This window comes from Helianthus annuus, chromosome 1 (assembly GCF_002127325.2).
Source record: "Helianthus annuus cultivar XRQ/B chromosome 1, HanXRQr2.0-SUNRISE, whole genome shotgun sequence".
In the NCBI taxonomy this organism is placed as follows: Eukaryota; Viridiplantae; Streptophyta; class Magnoliopsida; order Asterales; family Asteraceae; genus Helianthus; species Helianthus annuus.
Window position 1 is genome coordinate 138,695,175 of NC_035433.2, and position 22,020 is coordinate 138,717,194.

Consider the following 22,020-nt stretch of genomic DNA (forward strand, 5'->3'; position numbering starts at 1 on the left):
CTCAATCGTTCATCTTCAACACATACGGTTTCTCTGGTTGTTCAAGATGGTCATTCCATTCAAGTTCTGATATGGTGTAGATCAGTTGTTCTGCTGATGATCCGATTGCAGTTTCAGTATTGTTGAAGATCTGGTTAATTTATTCTTTTTTGTATTGTTGAAGATCTTGTGGATCTTCATAAGTTTGGTCTTTCAGTATCCTTTGTTAACCAGTCTAGTATGGCCTGGTTATAGTTGATCCTGTGTTGGATCTTGTTGTTTGTTGTTTCTTTATATGATCAACAGATATATTATCTGTTGATCCTGTATCTTGTACTTGATTGATATAGGTCTTACTTATGTAAGATCTAGGGTTTGGGGGGAGTTTTTTGGTTTGGGTTAAATAATAAAGTTTTACGTCATGTTTTGTCGCTATCTTTTGTGTCTACTGTGTTTGTATTGTTATATTTGCTTCAATCGATCAGTATACCAGTGTTTTTGACATGGTATCAGAGCCTTCATGCTCCTGTTGATGATCGATTGTGTGTCTTCCGCTGTGTTCTTGATTGTCGATTGACTGATTGTTTGGCTTTGCTGTTGTTTCAGGGTTTCTGTTCTTGGAATTCGTTGTTGACAACAGATCTGTGTGCTTCCGGTTAGAGGGAATTAAAACCCTAACTCAGGGCTTCAAGTGTTGATGACAGATCTGCTCAGATCTATGTGGTTTTTGGTGACATACTTGTTAAAGTTGGTCGAAACCCTAGGTTGGAGGTTGTTGTTTGTTGATCTTCTCAGTGATTTGGCTTTTGTGTTGGTCTCTGAAACCCTAGAAGGGTCAGAGCAAACTGACCTGAAGTGTTAATCAGAATATATTCTATATCAGGTTTGGTAGTTCTTGAAAACTACTGATCTGATATCTCTTGGAGTTTTTTCACCTGCTGTAAGATCGTTCCTGTCCTTTATCTTCATTTTTTGTTTGTTCTTGCATCATTCTTGTCCGAGTCTAGGCATCCCTGTTTACCGGACTAGTCGGGCCGGCCTTGATCGAGTCTGTCTACTTGTTACTTGGTGTGTCTTGATTTGGTTGCATCTGTTTATGTTAAGTGATTTATTACTATTCTGTGTTTATTCTTTGTGCTATCTGTCTTGGTTGTTTTAGGAATGGCTCCTGAGTAAAGGCTTGTCCAGGCACCTCTGAGTGACGAACCTGGAATCTGGTCCCTGACTCAGATTCGCCCTAGATTGGTCTCTGTTTGATTATCTTGTATCTTGAGTGTTATCGGTTGATAACTTGTGATATCTGTGCTTGTCTGATTGTAGTTGTTCTGTTGTGTGTTTCTTGTGTGTTCTCTTGTGTCTTATTTTTTTGTTTTTTGTTTTTTTGGCTGATTCATTGTTTGATATTGTGTGTCTATGTTGATTGTGGTAACAAGATTGTTTAAAATCTGTCACTTAGTGACAATTAAAATTGTTGAATTATTGCTTAAATCAAATAGAAGGTTTATATAAGGTGTTAGGTCTTCATTTTTAATGTCGTCCAAATATTGTGTCTTGCTCTGGTGTGTATTAGTCGTGAGCTTGTTGTTCACATGCTCTTAGATTTTTTTTTTTTTTTTGTGTTAGTTCAGGTTGTATATGAGATCCTTGTTGTTTACTGTTATTGTTATCTGTTTGGTTCTCATCTTTGTTCGCTTTTAAGGGTTAGGTTTTGTAAGTCATGACAGTTTTGAGTATATTTTGATTTTGTTATGTCTCTTGAATCTTGTATTTGCTGTCATAAGGTGGTTTAGATTGAAATGTTGCTTCTGGTTATTGGTTCGTGTGTTCTGAATCTTTATGTTGGATCATGTGATTCAACTCTGTTTTTTTGGAATGTCGAAGTATCTTCTAGGCGTTGTCCGTGTGTCTTATTGTATTTGGTTGTATGATTAGTCAAATCATGTGGTTTGAGTGTTGTCTAATCAGTTGTTTTGCCAAGATTGTTCTTGATGTCTATGTCTACTTGTCTGTTGACTTGTTTGTATGGTTAGTTGAGCTGTGTGGTTCATGTTTAACCGATGGTTTTGACAAGGTTAATTGGTATATGTGACAGCCTTGTATGTTTTTTTTCTCTTGTGAGGAATATTGTTCTGGTTGCAAATTGTATAATTTTGTGATTAATCAGAATTAGATTGGCTGTGTCTTGTTGTCTGTGTATGCTCATTATTCTTAGCCTTGTGTGTGAGATGTTATATCATGTGTTTTGTATAGGATGGTTTTCTTGCCTAGTATAGGTTAGTATGAATCTTGTGGTTCTGTATTACTTGAAAAATTGTAAAAGTTTTTCTAATCTGTCAAATTAGGATTTGAGTTTTTTCACAAGTATAGTTTTTTTTTTGGTCTTGGTATCAAATTCCTAAAAATCATGTATTTTTTGTTTAAATGATATAACTGTGATGTTGTTGATGGACTGTGTGGTTCATTGTTCAAATTAGAATATGTTTTCTAATTGTTTGTTATCTCACTTGTTTTGTATATGTATGAATCGTGTGATTCAGTATCTTTTCAGACTTTGTTCTGAGTTATGTAGTCTTTGGTGAATCTCTAGCTTATCAAAATGGCTGGTCTTTCATTGTATTTTGGGAGCTATATTTTTCATATGAGGTTGATTGTTTGAAAATCTTATTGTAGCTTCTTTTGATTGTTAATAATTTCATGTCTGTGGTATTCCAGTTGAGTTAATCAGAAGTTGTATCTCTGTAAGTAAAAGGTATTGTTGTCTAGCTAGCATTTTTTGTAGAAGGTTGGTCTTGTTTATAGTGGCTGCCTTGTTTGCTCCTTTGTGAGAAGTTTTGCTTAATTGCAAAATCATATGATCTATAGCTTTAATTAGGAGGTTAGCTAGCTGTTTTTTGTTGTCTGGTTTTGAATTGTATTGTTCTCTCTTTATCAGATTCTGTTGAATCATGTGATTCAGTTTTGTAGTTATGTCTCGTGTAGTTGTAAGTGGTTTTTGGTAAAAAAATTAATAAAAAAATAAATAAATAGAAAGTGAGTTTTTATAGTCTTTTGTCCGGTTTCTTTGTTCAGATGTGGGTCTTTAATTTTTAGCCATGTGTTGTTCAAGTAGTTGATTCTTTTGAATATAGATTCAAAGTCTATTGTTCAATTAGAATTTATATGTTGATATAAATATTGTCATATGTGAATTTTTGGTATATCGGTTTTTTTACTGTTAAAGATTCTTGCAATTCTAGTAATATTGGACCTGGTTGTGAATTATGAAGGTTATTCGATACGGTTCTGTTTTTTTTTTTTTGTTTATGTTTTTTGTTTGACAGTATTGCTTCTTGTATTATCTGAATCTTTAGTTGATTAGGTTTTGAATATGATAAGTGATTGTCAAATCTGATAATTCTTGTCTTGTCGAAATTATTATGAATTATGTGATAATTTGTTGTCTTCAACACTATTCAAATGTCATGTTGTATGATTTGTCATATTTTCTGGTTTAAATGGGTCTTTTGACGTCTGTTTTCAAGATTGTTTCTTGAATGTATGTAGTGTTAGCCTACTTGTAATATTCTCTTATGAAAAAGATGTTTGTCTGATTATTCAAGTATGTGATTGTGCATTTTGCCAGAACCGTGTAGGCTATCATCGTCGTCTGTTGTTCTTAGTCATTGCAGTTTATCTGTTTTGTTGACTGTCTGTTGTTGAGAGTTCTTTGATTTCTTGTTGGTTTTTTGTGGTTTTTCTCAAAGAATCTCATGTCTTGTATTGTAATTTGTCTGTATTCTTGATATGTCTAAGTTAGGGTATTGGTTGTAGTTTTCCTGATCTCTTGATTTGTTTATCTAGGTTGTTGTATATATGACTTTGTTACCTGAGGTTTGTTTGTTAAAATCTAGTAAAAGTGTCATGTTAGTTTCTGTGGATCTTAACTATCATGAGGAATCTAAACGTTTGAAATAGAACTGGAATTTGTTGAAAACAATTGTCTGAAGTGTTATGTGCAATAAGTTGGAAATGTTAATGTGCATAGTATATGAATGATGGGGGCATGTTGAAAATATAAGATTAATTCATATACTATACATTTGTTAGTTATGCTTATTCATTGGGTAAGTTGTTGTCAGGCTGGTTATTCGCCTGTTATCTCTTTGTGAACATGCTTTGTTATTTCGGGTTATTACATGGTTGGTGCAAGTTGTTATAACAGCTGGGAGTCCGAGAGGGATATATGAAACTTATGGAGGACTGCGATCATCACTTAGTGTACTTGTGGACTTGAGTGTAATTTGGTTGGTGAGCACATATGAATGAAGGGGGAATGTTAAAAATAACCTATATTATCATTCATATGTTGCACAAATTATTTGTCATGTTCTTACATTTTAGTCTAGTGCTGGTTTTATAACAGATTCAATACTTGGAGGGCCAGAGTGAAAATATATTGAAGTCGGTGTAGAGAGCAAAAGGTGAAGGGGCAGAGTGTAAGATTGAGTTGCAGCTGATATAAAAGGGTGAAAATATCAGTGCTAGGGTTTCAAGAAGCTTCGCAACTTGTTCTCGGTGATTCTCTCAATGGTCCGATTGAAGTCTGTTTGAAGGTTCCTGATGATGGTTCCTAAATCCTACTTTCACAGTCCCTTTCTCATGTATCAGGAAAATTTAAGAGATGGATTCTCTCACTCAATCGTTCATCTTCAACACATACGGTTTCTCTGGTTGTTCAAGATGGTCATTCCATTCAAGTTCTGATCTGGTGTAGATCAGTTGTTCTGCTGATGATCCGATTGCAGTTTCAGTATTGTTGAAGATCTGGTTAATTTATTCTTTTTTGTATTGTTGAAGATCTTGTGGATCTTCATAAGTTTGGTCTTTCAGTATCCTTTGTTAACCAGTCTAGTATGGCCTGGTTATAGTTGATCCTGTGTTGGATCTTGTTGTTTGTTGTTTCTTTATATGATCAACAGATATATTATCTGTTGATCCTGTATCTTGTACTTGATTGATATAGGTCTTACTTATGTAAGATCTAGGGTTTGGGGGGAGTTTTTTGGTTTGGGTTAAATAATAAAGTTTTACGTCATGTTTTGTCGCTATCTTTTGTGTCTACTGTGTTTGTATTGTTATATTTGCTTCAATCGATCAGTATACCAGTGTTTTTGACAAAAGGAGTTGGATTTAAAAAAAAAAATCAAATAAAGGTTTGATGGAACTTGGGTGTTAGAAGGCCAAGGGCCCAAATCAGGTGTTAGGACTCGATGCTTGGTAATTGGGATATGGTTCACAATGTGAACTTCACATAAGCAGGGCCTTAGAGTATCTCCAATGTGTCCTAGGTGGACAAGTTCACACCTCACCCAAGAAACCACGCTAGCATTGGAGGAAAAGGTCCTGGAGGGAGTGGTACATGGCCAAGGACCCATCCGAATTCCGGACCAATTGCGTGGGGACAACACACACAAACATTCCTTTTTAATATATTTTATATAAAAGTGGAGTGTGAGGTGAAGGTTTGTGATTGCAGGAAAAATAATTTTTTTTTAAGATGAAGGTTTGGAATGATGTAGCATGTTGTGCAGACGTGGAGGTAATCAAACCTAAGTCCCAGGTGTTGGAGATGCTTTTAGTTACGCTTTAACAGTTCACCCGATATTATTTCAAGTATTAAGATAAACATAATATTTAGAAATTAAAGAAACCTCAAATTTTACGATCCAGTTCATATAAAATGTAACCTTATACATTCTCTACGGTTTGAGGTTTTTTAAACCCACTGGCCAGAGGTTTAAACTAATAATCATGAAACCAAACCTATGACCAATTTGAAGGTTTTTAACCAAACCGCGAACACCTATGTACGTACGTCCAATTACGACTTTTGTAAGCAAGGTAACATTTCAGTGGGGGTGGGGAATATAAGGGGACTAGGGGTGGAATAACTCACTAACCATTCCATCACTTACAACATCCAATCAGGTTCTGCCATGTCATCAACCATTATTTCCATCACTCACACCCTTTTTTGCTGGAAATGGTCATCACTTGTACAAATTCCATCACTCACTAATTTTTACCCACAACCGTTCCATTTTCAGTTTTGAAAACGCGTGCTCCATTTGACGCGTTATATGTAAAACGCGTGTTTCATAGGGGCGGCGCCGGTGTTAAAACGCGTTATAAACTTCATCACGGCAAATAACTGAGGTGCCCCGGGTCCTCTAATACAGCTCATAATTTAAGTTCAGGGACATTCTAATTAATATAATAATATAATAAATATATAATAAATAAAGTCTACTGTGGATTACGGTATTCGCGCAAAACACATCAACGACTTTTAGTAGTTTTGTATTATATTTGTTGAGTTGATATGTCAACGTTTTTCGGAGTTTATATTTATTCATTAAAACTTTATATATAATTAATTTCTATTAATAATATACAAAGTTTTTTAAACGCATCCTTTACTTGTTCAAATATATAAATATACATTTATAGGGTAAGGATAATGTACATTAATTCTGAAGTGAGAAGTATATATTATAATACTATATATAACATTATATAACACTATATAAACACCGTATAATACAATGTAACACCATATAACACTATGTAACACTATATAACAAATATAACACTATACATCTATCATAGACATGCTATCAGACAAAATAAAATGTTATATTTGTTATATAATGTTATATAGTGTTACATAGTGTTAAACGGTGTTTATATGGTGTTATATATAGTGTTATAATACACTTCTCACACTTCTAGATTAATGTACAGGATCCTCTACCTACATTTATATATAGTTGGTATTTATCATTATATGGGGTGTTTGGCCTAGCTTTTTTAACAAAGCTTATAGCTTTTTTTAGCTTTTTTTTTACAAAATAAGCTTAATTTGGTGTTTGGTTTAGCTTTTTAAGCTTATGCTTATTAGCTTATATAAGCTAATTTGAATAAACTTATTTGATGATGGTTTTTAGCTTATTTGAAAAAGCTTCTTTGTATAAGGGCAAATGATATAAAATAAGCTATAAGCTAATCCAAACACTTAAAAAGAGCTTATCAAATGATAGAAAATAAGCTATAAGCTACTTTAAAATATAAGCATAAGCCAAAAAATAAAAGCTAGGCCAAACACCCCCATAGTGTGCTTGCTATACTATACAAACCCCACCACCACCACCACCACCACCATAGAACACCTCTGCAAAGTCAGAATTTCTTTTTTTTTATAATATAAATATGCACGCAGGGTAAGGTTAGTGTAAAAAGAACATTTTTTCCTACAAAGTTTAAGAAATCTATGTAGACATGGTTTGTAAATTTTAGGTATGGTGTTTTATATTCCTTAAATATGGTATAATATAGAAAAATATCAAACACAACAATTTATAACACGATCATATGTATTCTAGACATTTAATTTAAAACACACTGAATAAATTATTTGCATGGTGTTTTAAATTTCATACTTCGAATACATTTAATTGTGATTTAAATTGTTGCATTTGGTGTTTTTTATTTAATACCATGGCAAAAGAATATAAAACCTCATACCAAAAAATTAAAACTCGATGCCCATATAGATTTCTTACACTTTATACGAAACATGCCCTTTTTACAGGATCCCATACCTTGTAACACATACATATACCCTCAAGGCTCGCTCAAAATCGACTCGGTTTGAGCCAAAGTCAATCTAAGGTTGCTTGTTAGCTGACTCATTGACTCGGCTATTCAGCCATTTGGCACATTTAATTTAAATTAATTAATTAAATACCAAATATAATATAGAGTTAGGGTTTTTACATTCATGTGGTTTATTAGTCTTTTTAACTATTTCTGTACAATTGCCTAACCTTCAACCCATTGAGTCACCATGGTTTCGGCTTTAATATCTTTTCTTTCTTTTTTTTTTTTTTTTTGTCCCTAAACCTAACGTTGTCCAATTTTTTCCAGTAGTTTTTAAAAAATATCAAAATACCCAATTTTTTTATTAAAATACTAGTAGGGTGCCTGCGCGATGTGGCGGGGGCGACAATTTGCATTGCAACTCGTTCTGTTAGTTTTCTTATTCCTATAATATTTATGATAACATTATTATGGTGGATATATGTCATAAGTTTATACATATGTAAAAGTTTTGTTCTTTTATAAAAAATAATAACCAAAAGACAAAAAATATTGTTTTTTTTTCTATAAAAATTAATAATCAAAAGACAAAAAATAAAAGATAAGTTGTTATAATTGTAAAGTTTGTTTATTTTATTGGTTAAATTATAAAGTATAATTTTATTCTTTAAAGTTCATAACTTTTTATAAATATCCACATAGTATTCATCCAATAAACCTTAAGTTTAAAATTTTCGTTTTTATAAAAACAAAAAATAGTATTTGACTCGTAAGTACGTTTTAGAGCTTTAACTTAAATTGTTAAATTTCGGGTTTTTACAAGTGTAAAAAATTTATATTTTTATAAGATTTCATAAACTGTTTTTATAAAAAATAGGATGATAAGAGTTTATATCTTTATTAACTTTATATCATACTAAGTTCAAATTTTTAGTTCCTAACTAATCTTATCTATATGAGTCTACTTTTAACTAATAATCCCTAAAATATGCAACACAATCTACTACTATGTATCTAGTCAAGTTGGTAAATAATTATTTTAGAACTGACTAATATTATCTATAACAGTATAGTTGAACTTATAATTCCTAAAAATTTGGAACCCAGTTTATAATTTATCTAGTAAAGATTGTAAATTTCTGGAGTATTTTATTTATATTACTTGTTATAAAAATGTTTATAAAATAATTATTTTTTTATTAACTTTATATCATAGTAAGTTCAGTTTTTTAGTTTAGCTTTAAAGTTTATTACTTTATTACTTTTTAATTAAAAAATGCAAATTATTAGATTAATATCCAAGAATAACTGCAATAATTATTTTTTTTATTAGTTGACTTATAATTCCTAAAATTTTGGGACATAGTTTACTATTTATCTACTAAATATTGTAAATTAGTATTAAATAATTCCTAAAATTTTGGGATATAGTTTATTATCTATCTACTAATCCGTAAATTAGTATTAAATAATTCCTAAAATTTTGGAACATAGTTTATCTTCTATCTCCTAAATATCAAAGTTTTGTTTAGTTAAAAAAATTAATAATAAATAAAGTATAGAAAAACTGTTTTAAACATGTAAAGATTCGTTTGTTAATAAAAAAATACTAAACAAATGACAAAAAATAAAAAATAAGTTGCTATCAAGTAAGTTTATTTTGTTGGTGAAATGATAAAGTTTATAATTTTATTGTTTAAAGTCCATAACTTTTTTAAATATCCACATCATACTCATCCAATAAACTTTAATTTTAAAATTTTCGTTTTTGGAAAAGTAAAAAGTAAAAAATAGTAGATCACTTGTAGGTACGTTTTAAACACCTTTAACTAATGTTAAATTTCATTTTTATAAATATTTAAAAAATCATATTTTTATAAAACAGTTTTTATAAAAAAAAATAGGATGTAAAAGTTTATATCTTTATTAACTTTATCTTTTTATTTAATAAATACAAATTATTCGAAAAATCTATAATATTATATAATTATTTTTTCATATCTCGTGTCGTCCAACAGTTTTTTTTATAGAAGGCACTAATGGATATATACGAAATCCTCGTGGAACATGACTGTTATATTGAATAAGTTTAGTGTGCTTTGTAAATACAATCTTGAATCTACTCTAAACCAAGAGGTAGTTTTCATGTTTTGGCCATTCTTGGTAATCGAATTTATCTCTTTGGAAATAATCAAGCACGAACATGTAAATTATATAATACGAACATTATTAAGTACTAAAGTATATTAGTTTAATCGAGATGTAAATTATAAGTGCAATAAAATAACACAAAACATAAACTTCAAATATAAAATAAACTTTATCATTCATGGGATAGTCTATATCAAACAAAAACAACTAAAAATGAAAAAAAAACATAAATTATAACACTTGATATATTTCATCTAAAATCTCTTCTTTTTTGATCCGTTTTTCTTGTTTGTGCTCGAATCAGCAGCATCATCTAATTCATCTTCTTTCTCACCGTCCTCAGAATCATCTAAATTTATAACCTCGACCTATTTCCATTCAGAGAGTCTCTTAGATCTTTTCTTTTGATTCTCATACTTCCGATCCTTAAAAAACAAAAATTTAATAAAAAAGTTAAAAAATGATTAAATAAAATTAAAGAAAGAACAAATATTGAATAAAAAAATTTAAAAAAGATTAAATAAATTTTAAACTTACCTCTTCACTAAATTGATGTTGAAGCTTAGACTTGTATGGACTGAACATTGCACCATAAGAAATAATTTCAACACTATTATCACCATCATCCTACAATAAAACACCAAATAATAACGTAACGAACTTGTTAATATGAAAGATTATAAGCGAAAATATTACTTAAAAACTAACAAAAGCTTGTTCAACAACTGGGGTGTTTAAATTGGTGTGTTGAATCTGAAAAATCAAATAAGTTAGTATTCACATAAAAGTAAATAAAAGAAAACAATTATGCAATATAACAAAACTTATCATAGAACCGACCTTAGATTTTTCAATATCGCATGCTTGTTTTATCGCATCAAGTGAATTCAGAACTGGCTCCATATTTTAAATCTGTTTAGCAACAGAAATGTAGAATTGTGAGTGTTTGCTATGCATTTATAGTAGTCCATTAGAGTTTAGTTTTAGATTGGTCATCCGTTTATTTAGGAAGTTTGTTGTGAGTTTTAAGTTTTTAAAATAAGATGCACATATCCTGTTTAGTTTGTTGTGGCATGTTTAATAGGAAGTTTGTTGTGAGTTTTATTTATACTTACTATATTAAACATGCCACAACAAACTGACTCTGTACAAGTAAAATTAGGGAATATTTTAGTTTATTAATGTCGTTCAAAATAAAAAACTTGGATAAAAAACAAATGTTAATGCACGGTAGCTAGGTAATGGTCAAAGCTGGCTTGGGTAAAAAACAAATGTTGGCTTTAATCAATTGTACATTTACGCATCGGCTATTTGTACTTTATGAACGCACGGCAAAACTAAAAAAGACAACTATCGAAACGTTTAAAAAAATGTGCCGATCGTCATGGTACCTTCGGATTTTTTTAAAACATTACGGGTTGTAAGATATCGCAGGAATACATTAAAGAATTAAAGAGGGGGGGAGCGTAACTAATTACCCATAATTATGTTAAATGTTAAGGATTTAAATGTAATAGATTGAGGGACTAAAAAATAGTTATGGTTTAAAAGACCGCTTTACCCTCATTCTAGTGGTTTATTTATAAATAATGGGAGAAGAAGTTCTTAACTTTTGGGAATCCTTCCCTCATGTATTATAATATAGTATAGATGATAAGTTAATGAAGGAGTGAAGGACTATAAAATAAATTTAGACGAATGCTTTGTTTAATGCAAATTAACACGAGCTAAAATTCAGAACACTTTGTTAATAGTTCATAATAAAACCTATAGTTGATAATACAACTATAGTTGATAAATTATCAACTATAATCCGTTTATATTAAGAATAATCTTCATTCATTCAAAGGAACCGTTCTTATACATAAAAAAACAAAATTTGAATCCTCAAATTTCATTTATATAAAAACTAGTTTTAGACTTATTTAAACTAACTTCAAGTTTTAAAACAACTAGTGTTATTCATTGCCGTGCGTTGCGCGATTTACAATATGTATTGTGTTATCTATTGCCGCGCGTTGCGCAATTTAAAATATGTATTGTCGTGTTATCATGATATAGTTTGTTGCAAGAGGGGAATTCATATAAATCTTGGATCTCATAACTTGATCTTGATACGTGGTTGAAAACCGGTGCTTTTGATTGTTTAATTTGATGTTTTTACACAAGTTTTAGTTTCGAATTGCCTACTCTTGATTAGATTTGTGTTTTGCAGGTTTATTGGAGTTTAAGGAGCTTTTTGGAAGCTTTACGGGTCACCGGAGCGATAACGGGAACACCAGGAAGCGACATGGGTCAACCGGAAGCAAGGAATGAGAAAAACAGAAAACCAAACATTCAGGAACCGTCGCCGACGCCCATAGGGGCCGTCGCCGACGGTCTACGCAAATCTCCGTAGGCTAATGTTCACCGTAGACAGGAAGTTAGGCCGTAGCCAGAAGACAAAGATCCAGGGACCGTCGCCGACGGGGCATCAGGCCGTCGGCGACGGCTTCTACATTCTGCCGACGAGATTTTGCTTGTTTGGGGGTGTTGGAACGAATCAAAAAGGTTGTTGGCCATCAATTCGGGGGTTACACCTTATTTTTGAGTTTGAAAACAAGGCTTGGAGCCATCTATCACATCTATCTCATCTCCAATCACCCTACCATTGATCCTACACCCGAATCAAGAAATCATCATCATCTTCTTCTTGATTTCAACAACCCTAGTTCCATCCTCCCATCAATTCACCACACCACACATCCATTTACCATCATCATTCAATCAAAACTCCAACCCTCATCCATCATTCCATCTTCACACTTCACGATGATCCAAGTCAAGCTTTCTACATCCGTTGATCGTGCTATTTACACCATGAGCGGCTAATTCCTCGGAGGTTTCACCCCGGTGTAGGTTAATTGTAAGTCTAGGGTTAAAACATTGTTCTTGGATTGATTTTGTGACAAATTGCTTATTGATTTGAAACTTATGATAATTGTCTTGCATTTGTATTGAATTCGTAAACCGTCGAGTGAAGATTAAACTTGACTTTGTGAAATGAATATGTGCAATTATGCTTTGTCTAGGTTAGAGTTTACATGTTCTTGGTAACGAAGTGCATTGTGGTCCGTTCTTTATAACGTTGATAGCTCTTGGCACCTAAGCCGTGTAACACTAAACTTGTTAATCGTTTTTGCAATTGAATCAATCTTAAAACGTGTAGGAACCCTAGGAATGCAATTACCGAACCGGGTGTGAACCTTGTTTTCTTATTATTGTTCAAACAACCATTTTCACTTCTTGCGTTTAGTAATCGTGCGTAGTTAATTTAGTTAATCATTTTAGTTATTCTAATTCACGACTTCCAATCAAACAAAAACATACAAAAACAATATAGCAAGCTTCATAAACGTGACAACTATTCATAATTCAATCAAGTCCGCACACAAACCACATACTCTTCGTGGTTCGACCCCTTGCTACCACTAGCTATTTGTTAAGGGTAATTAGGGTATATAAATATTATCTTTGACCGGAGCGCGACTCTCCGATCAAATTTTGGCGCCGTTGCCAAACAAACCAACCAAACACCACCATTCACACCAACCATTGAAACCGATTCAATGGCAAACCACAATTCCAACCAAGAATTTAACCCAAACCAAAACCTCCACCCAAATCAATTCCAATCCCGAGGAGCCTTTTATCCCGCTCAAGAGCAACCGGGTGGTAACACAAATGCAAGACCACCCACTCCACCTTTCCGAAACCAAAACACCAACAACACCCAACGAACACCTCAACAACAACCTCTTCACCGACAAGCATCGTTACCTATTAACCTTGATGATCGGAATGTCAACTCCGATTGAAGAGGTAACCGTGATCACGGCAATCCCGTAAATGAAGACCCGTTTTTCAACATCGACGATTTAAGGAATGCAATTCCCGATGACGAACCGTATAGTGTTCCCGGTTATCAATCACCGGAACACGTGAGCATTCATACGGAAAATTCGGACGATGGGGGTTATTATGATGATCGAGCCAATGATGATGAAGATTGGGGTTACTTGAATAGGGGAAACGTATACAATGCTCGAAGGTACGACGATGAGGAGTTTGGGTCTCAAAACGCCAACTATGTTGGGGAAGAGGAATATGGCTACGGGGGTGGAAGAAACGACGGTTATGGGAACAACCGTCAACCACAAAACAACAACCAAAACGGAACCGGAATGAAGGGTTTTACAACAACAACAATAATAACAACAATGTAAACCCTAAGCGGATTCCTCGTTTTGTGGGAGGTGGTAACCCGAGAGATAATCGAAGAGAGGAGCGACGGGATGAAAGACGGGATAATCGAAGACCGGTCGATCAAGAAGTTAATGGGCCACAACGTCGTCAACAACCTCCACGGGGAGTAAATGACCTTTTCCGACCAATAGTGACCGAGAACAACTCTCCAATAGTATGCGAAAGGAGGATGTTCGATTGTAAGCCGCATTACATCAACATCCTTCCTCATTTCAACGGGAGGTCCAATGACGAGCCGTACACTCATTTGACGGAGTTCTCGTCTATTTGTGATACTATTGGAGGACATAATTTCGCACTAGAGGAAGTGAAGCTTCGCCTATTTCAATTTTCATTGAAAGATAAAGCAAAGCAGTGGTTCTTTACACTTCCGGCCAATAGTATTCGAACTTGGGAACAAATGCAACAAGCATTTTTGGATGAATACTATTCCATGGCCAAGACCGACGATGCTAGAGATGAAATTCGGTCATTTCGTCAACTTTCAAGTGAGCCTCTACATGAAGCGTTCACCCGATTCAAAGAACTAATGAGGAGATGCCCACATCACCAAATAGAAAAATGGGAATTGGTGAAACGGTCCAAACAAAAAGAATCGGCCGATAGAGCAAAAAGGCATCCGGTTTCCCGATCACTTCCCGATCTCGATTCCAAGGATAGGATTTCCACCTTAGAGCGGGAAATAGCTCAATTGAAGAAAAAGAAAGAGGTGAACGCGGTTCAATTTGAAGTGTGTGAAGATTGTGGTGATATTGGGCATAGCACCAAGCAATGCCCAACGGGATCGAGTGATTACACCGAGGAGGTAAATCAAGTGTATGGGGATCGGAAGCAATACGACATGAATTCCAACACTTACCATCCGGGTTTGAGAAATCACCCTAATTTCCGGTATGGTAACGCCTCAAATCAAATGAATCCGAATTTCCAATCGGGTAATCAAGGTGGCCAAGGTGGGTCTTATACAACAATCATCAAGGTGGTAACCAAGGGGGTTACCAAAGGAATTACAACCAAAGTGGTAACCAAAATCGGGAAGGCAGTTATCAACGGGGTTACAACCAAAGTGGAAATGGGGGTGGTGCATCAAACTCCCAAGGTGATGAGTCGATAAGTTCAAAGTTTGATGCTATCATGAACGCCGTGAGTAATCTTACCAACTCACAACAAGCTCTTACCAATTCACACCATGAGTTCAAAGCCGAAGTGAAGAAAGAGTTTGAAGTGAGGGATAAATCTCAAAAGGCATTAGAGAAGCAAGTGGGGCAACTTGCTCAAGAGATGGCTCAAATTCGCGGAAGTGGAGGAGGACTTCCAAGCGACACCACGATGAACCCTAAGCATCAAGGGTCGAGCTCGAAAAACACACGTGAGGTACCAATAAACAAAATTTCTTTACGTAGTGGTCGAGTGATAGATAACGGTGTTGAGCCACCACCACCCAAGTTTGTTGAAGGGGTGGTGGAAGATGCGAGTGATGATGAAGAGAATAACGGTCGAACGGGTCAAAATAAAAATGAATTAAAAATTAACAAAGATACACCCGTTGCGACCGTTCCCATCCCAAAGGCTAAGGACAAGGGTGTGGAGGGTAATACCGCCCCTTTTCCCGAAGCTCTTTTGGGACCATCTAAGAAAGTGGTAAACAAAAGAGGCCCACATCAAGAAGAGATGTGGGAAATTTTTAAACAAGTTAAAATTAACTTACCACTCTTAGATGCTATCAAACAAATTCCTTCATATGCGAAATACTTGAAAGATTTATGTACCCAAAAGAGAACTCACAAATTTCCTAAAAAACTTGATTTAACCGAAAATGTGAGTTCAATTCTTTCGGGTGCACTTCCACCAAAACTTCAAGATCCGGGGGCGCCCATTATTTCAATACAAGTGGGTGAATTCAAAATGACGCGGGCACTTTTGGATCTTGGGGCAAGTGTGAGTATCTTGCCGGGTAGTTTATATGACCAATATGATTTTGGTCCACTTCAAGTGTCTAACACCACTGTGGTGTTAGCCGACTTGACCCCTAAACTACCCCGTGGGATAGTCACGGAGGTAATAGTCAAGGTCGAGGACTTTTACTATCCGGTGGACTTTCTTGTGTTAGATTATGTTTCTTTGGACCGAACCAAGCAACCAACGGTGATTCTAGGTCGACCATTTTTGGCAACATCGAATGCCCAAATAAATTGCAAATCGGGCACGGTCGACATGACTTTTGGTAACCGTCGGTTGCGGTTAAATGTCTTTTCAGGATTAACGGATCCTCTAGTTGGCGATGAATGTTATATGGCGGACATCGTTGACGAGTGTATACCTCTATGTGACACTAGTGTCGAAGAGGAAAACACAATAGAGGAGTGTTTCATGTTTGACAGGTTACAAGGAGAAACAAATCGGAGCATGGATGAAGAGATGAAAGAGTTGGAGGTTATGGCGGCAAAAGAAGGAAGGCCCACTTGGACACATCAAGTGGAAAGTCTTCCGGAAAGCATAGACACGAAGCTGAAGCCGTCATTGGAAGAACCTCCGGCATTAGAGTTGAAGGTGCTACCCAAGCATCTTAAGTATGCTTATGTGGGTGAAGGTAGCACGCTCCCGGTCATTATTGCATCCAATTTAACCGGGGAGCAAGAAGAGAGGTTGATGAAGGTATTGGTCACCCATAGAGCCGCTATCGGGTGGACCATTGCGGATTTGAAGGGAATTAGTCCCTCGGTGGTGATGCACAAGATCATCACGGAAGATGGAATGAATCCTTCTCGCGACACACAAAGAAGACTAAATCCGAATATGCGAGAAGTGGTGAAGAAGGAAGTTTTGAAGTGGCTAGATGCGGGTATTGTATACCCTATTTCGGATAGCCAATGGGTGAGCCCGACACAAACAGTTCCAAAAAAGGCGGGTATTCAAGTCGTCACAAACGACGCAGGTGAAGAGGTCGCCACTCGGCCGGTAACCGGGTGGCGTATTTGTATTGATTATAGGAAGTTGAATGCCGCAACTTCCAAAGACCATTTCCCTTTGCCGTTTATTGACCAAATAGTTGAGAAATTGGCCGGACAAAAATTTTATTGTTTCCTGGATGGTTATTCCGGATACAATCAAATTGCTATACATCCGGAAGACCAAGCAAAGACTACATTTACTTGTCCATATGGTACTTTCGCATTTAGGCGGATGCCATTTGGACTATGTATTGCCCCCGCCACCTTTCAAAGGTGTATGATGAGTATCTTTTCAGATATGGTGGGGGAGTCTTTGGAAATCTTCATGGATGATTTCTCAATATTTGGGTCATCGTTTGATACATGCCTTGACCAACTCGAAAAAGTTTTGAAAAGATGTGTTGAGAAAAATCTTGTTTTGAGTTGGGAAAAGAGCCATTTCATGGTTCAAGAAGGAATTGTGTTGGGGCATGTAGTGTCGAGTCGTGGGATAGAGGTTGATCGTGCAAATGTGCAAGTTATTTCTACCTTACCTTATCCCACGAATGTTAAGGGTATTAGATCGTTCTTGGGTCACGCGGGGTTTTATAGAAGATTTATAAAAGGGTTTAGTGATATAACCAAACCCCTATGTAAGTTATTGCTAAAGGATCACCCGTTTGAATTCAACCAAGAATGTCAAAATGCCTTTAATGTATTGAAACAAAAGTTGGTTGAGGCCCCAATCTTGCAATCACCGAATTGGTCGTTACCATTCGAAATTATGTGTGATGCAAGTGATTATGCGGTGGGGGCCGTGTTGGGTCAAAGGGTAGATAAGAAACCGGTTGCTATTTACTACGCAAGTAAGACTCTCTCGGATGCACAATTGAATTACACAACCACCGAGAAAGAGCTACTTGCGGTGGTATATGCGTTGGATAAGTTTCGTGCTTATATATGGGGTACTAAGGTCATTGTTTATTCTGACCATTCTGCAGTTAGGTATCTCATGGACAAGAAGGATGCGAAGCCGAGGCTAATCCGATGGGTTCTCTTGCTACAAGAGTTTGATCTAGAGATTCGAGATAAGAAAGGGAGTGAGAATGTGGTCGCGGACCATTTGTCGCGGTTGAGTGTAGAGGATTCTTCCCGTGAAGAAATTAATGAGACGTTCCCAGATGAGCAAATTTTAAAAGTTGGAATATTACCATGGTATGCTAATATTGTCAATTATTTGGTTACAGGTGACTTGCCGGCTCATTGGGATAGAAGGAAGAGGTTGCACTTCCTGTCTCAAATCAAGTATTACACATTGGAAGAACCGGACTTATTCAAGATTTGTCCGGATCAAGTCGTTCGAAGATGCATACCCGACGAGGAGATTCCTAGCGTCTTGATGCACTTGCATTCATTTGCTTGTGGGGGCCATTTCAGTGGTCACAAAACCGGGCACAAAGTGCTCAATAGTGGCCTTTATTGGCCGACGATTTTTAAGGATGCTTTTAATTTCGCTAAAATTTGTGTTGAGTGCCAAAAGTTAGGGAGTATATCAAAAAGGGATGAGATGCCCATGCAACCGATCCTGATTGTAGATATTTTTGATGTATGGGGGATCGATTTTATGGGCCCATTCCCTAATTCGCATGGCAACTTATACATTTTGGTGGCGGTCGATTATGTATCCAAATGGGTCGAAGCGATTGCCACTAAAACGAATGACCACACCGTTGTTTGCAATTTTGTTCAAACAAATATAATTTCTAGATTTGGGGTTCCCCGAGTGATCATTAGTGATGGGGGATCTCATTTCAAGAATTTTAATTTTGGCAAACTCTTGAAACGGTATGGTGTTGACCATCGAATTGCTACTCCCTACCACCCACAAACAAGCGGTCAAGTTGAGGTTTCCAATAGGCAAATAAAAGAAATTTTGCAAAAGACCGTTCGACCCGACCGAAAGGATTGGTCAACGAAGTTGAATGATGCTTTATGGGCTTATAGAACGGCTCATAAAACACCTATTGGAACCACTCCTTATCGCTTAGTTTATGGGCGAAATTGTCACTTGCCGGTTGAGCTTGTGCATCGTGCTTGGTGGGCTATAAAAGAGGTTAACATGAAATATGACGATGCAGGAAAGGAGCGAAAGTTAAAGCTTTGCGAGTTGGAGGAGCTTAGGGAAGAAGCGTACGAGTGTGCCTCAAAGTACAAGGATGACATGAAGAGGGCACATGATGCGAAGTTGAAGCCAAAGGAGTTTGAAGTGGGTCAAAAGGTTTGGCTCTACAATTCGAGGCTTAAATACTTCCCGGGAAAGCTAAAGAGCAAGTGGATGGGCCCGTATGTGATTACACGGGTCGGACGGCTTGGAGATGTTACAATCAAGGACCCGAAGGACGGGTCGAAGCAAACGGTTAACGGGCACCGCCTTAAACCATTCCTTGATGGTAACGAAGAGGAAAAGGACGCAAATGTGGAGTTGGTATGTTTCTTGGTAAGCGTGCCAACATATGAGGTGAAGTAAAAGGACCGGTAACACGTTTTGTAAAGTTATGTATATTTATTCAATTGTTTGCGTAGTTGGATGTGAATCGTTTCCGGTTCATACTAACCTTTCTTGATTGTGTGAAGTTCGGGCACTCCAAACGGGTCATGAAGATACAAGGTATGTTTTAGACTTGATTTGGTGCATTGAGGACAATACACGACTTTTTGGGGGGTGGTAGGGCCGTTACCGGTTATTTGTTTAACCGGTTATTTGTTTAAAAATTTTTTAACTTATAAAAAATCACAAAAACATTTTTAATTGTTTTTAGGAATTTCTAATGTACATAGTCCTTTTATTAAACGATCATAATTTTCCTCTTATTTTTCAAAAAAAAAAATTGAAAAATTAAAAAAATGAAATATATAAGGGCCGTCGCCGACGGCAGGTCCTAGCGTCGCCCACGGTTCCTGCATTTCTCCGTCGCCCATTTTTGTCCGTAGACAGGAAGATAAGCCGTCGGGCCAAAGTCCACAATCACGCACCGTCGCCGACGGGGTGACGGACCGTCGCCGACGGTCCTTCTAAAGTGTGCCGACGCTGATCTTTTGTTTGACCCAAGTTTCGAACCTAAACTCTTATGATACTCCTAAAACTCGTCCCAAACACGAATTTAACCACACAAAAGTCTTAGAAACCATATCACACACCCACCTAACTTCATTTAGCAGATTTATACGTGCTCTCTCCTTGCATCTTCATCTTCTTCCCCAACTTCTCTCTAGAAACCCTAAACCTTCTCTTCTTCATAACTCTCTCAATTCTCCACCAAATCGCTCGATTCTTGAGTCCATCTTGAGTGATTTTTAGAGAAGAACCAAACCCCCATAACCAATTCCATCAATTCTTGCTTGATTGTAAGATTTCTGGACGGGTGTGTTAGGGTTCTTGAAGAGTGTTCATCCAAGTTCTTGTTTTTACACTTTTCTTTGGTTATTCCTGTCAATCTTCATTAAAGGTATGAATTTCCACTCCATTTATGCATGATTTTCATATATTGTTGTGATTTCTTCCGAAATTTTAGACTTATTGTTTAAGAGTAGGTTGTTTATCATAATGTAGGATGTTTAAGCATAAATTCAAGGGTGTTTGCTTGATTTGGGTGGGATTTGAGCATGCTTAGTTTTAGTGATGTGATTACACTAAGATTTTGGCATGATTGAACATAATAGTGATGTTGAACATTGTTGAACCATGATTTTTTTTATTTGAAAAAAATCTTAGGAATAATCGTATTAGCCAATATGGATGATAAAATGAGCGACTTTGGAAGTTTAAAAAGGCGATTTTACATCTAAAATTGGATTAAAATTCAACATTACATATCATGTTCAAAGTTTGAGATTGTTGAAGGTTGGAATGTACTAATTGTTGTTATCATTGTCTTATGATTGTAGCCATGTTTCGTGGGAGCAAAAAGGCAAAGACCTCCGGTCAAGGTTCATCTTCGGGAGCCGGTTCGGGCTCTGGGGTTTATCAAAGACGATGGGAACAACTTAGTAATGTAGAAGAAGGCGATGGTCAACTTGAAAGACAAGATTGGGCTTGGGAAGAGGCGAAGAATAGTGGGTCGGCTTCGAAATGGAAGGAAGAGAAAACAAAGGCTCTTTCTAGATACAAGAATAAGAAGTTGGAAGCCAAGATGTGGAAGATGAAAATGGTTACGGGCATTTCGAAACCCGTACCCGACAGGGCGGTTTGTGAACGTACGGTGGATGTCGAAGAGTTTAGGAAGATTGGGATAGTGCAGAGGTTCGAGAAACTCGGTTGGGAGCGAGTGATTGATTGGTGTGATGACATCACCAATCGGGTATACTTGGCGGCAGTTTGTGAGTGGCTATCCACTCTTCGTTTTGAACATTCCGATAGACCAGCCCATATGTGGAAGTTGATTGGGAACATTGGGAAAAATCAAATGGTGATGTCCTTCGAGCATATGAATGCTATAGCGAGGTTTGACTCGCTTGGGGTCGACGCATACGATTATTATGGGTATGATCAGTTTTTGGATAACAAGAGGAATGATGCTGACCCAGTGACTCTCTTGGAGGATACATTACCCGGTTCTGGGGGTTCAGGTAATGCAAGGGCAGATTTGTCTCTGATGGGAAAAATATTGCAAGGTATCTCGTTGGAGAACATTATGGTACGGTTTGGAGACCGTGGGACGGTGAAGGCACCTGACTGTCGGGTGGTGCATGCATTATTATATGGGACGCCCAAGCTCTCGTGGCGCCAAATTGTTATGATTAACACATGGGATACACGGGAATCGTTTAAACGCAAAATGATTCCTTACCCAAGATTGATCAGCGCCATGATTCTCCAACAAAACGCATTACCTCACGACTCACTATGGGTATCCAAACCCATTGATCAATTCAACTTTGCCTCTATGAGGCGACATTGGAACATAACCGTGAAATCTTTTGGGCATTTGCACACGGTTGAAGATGAGCAAGGGGATAG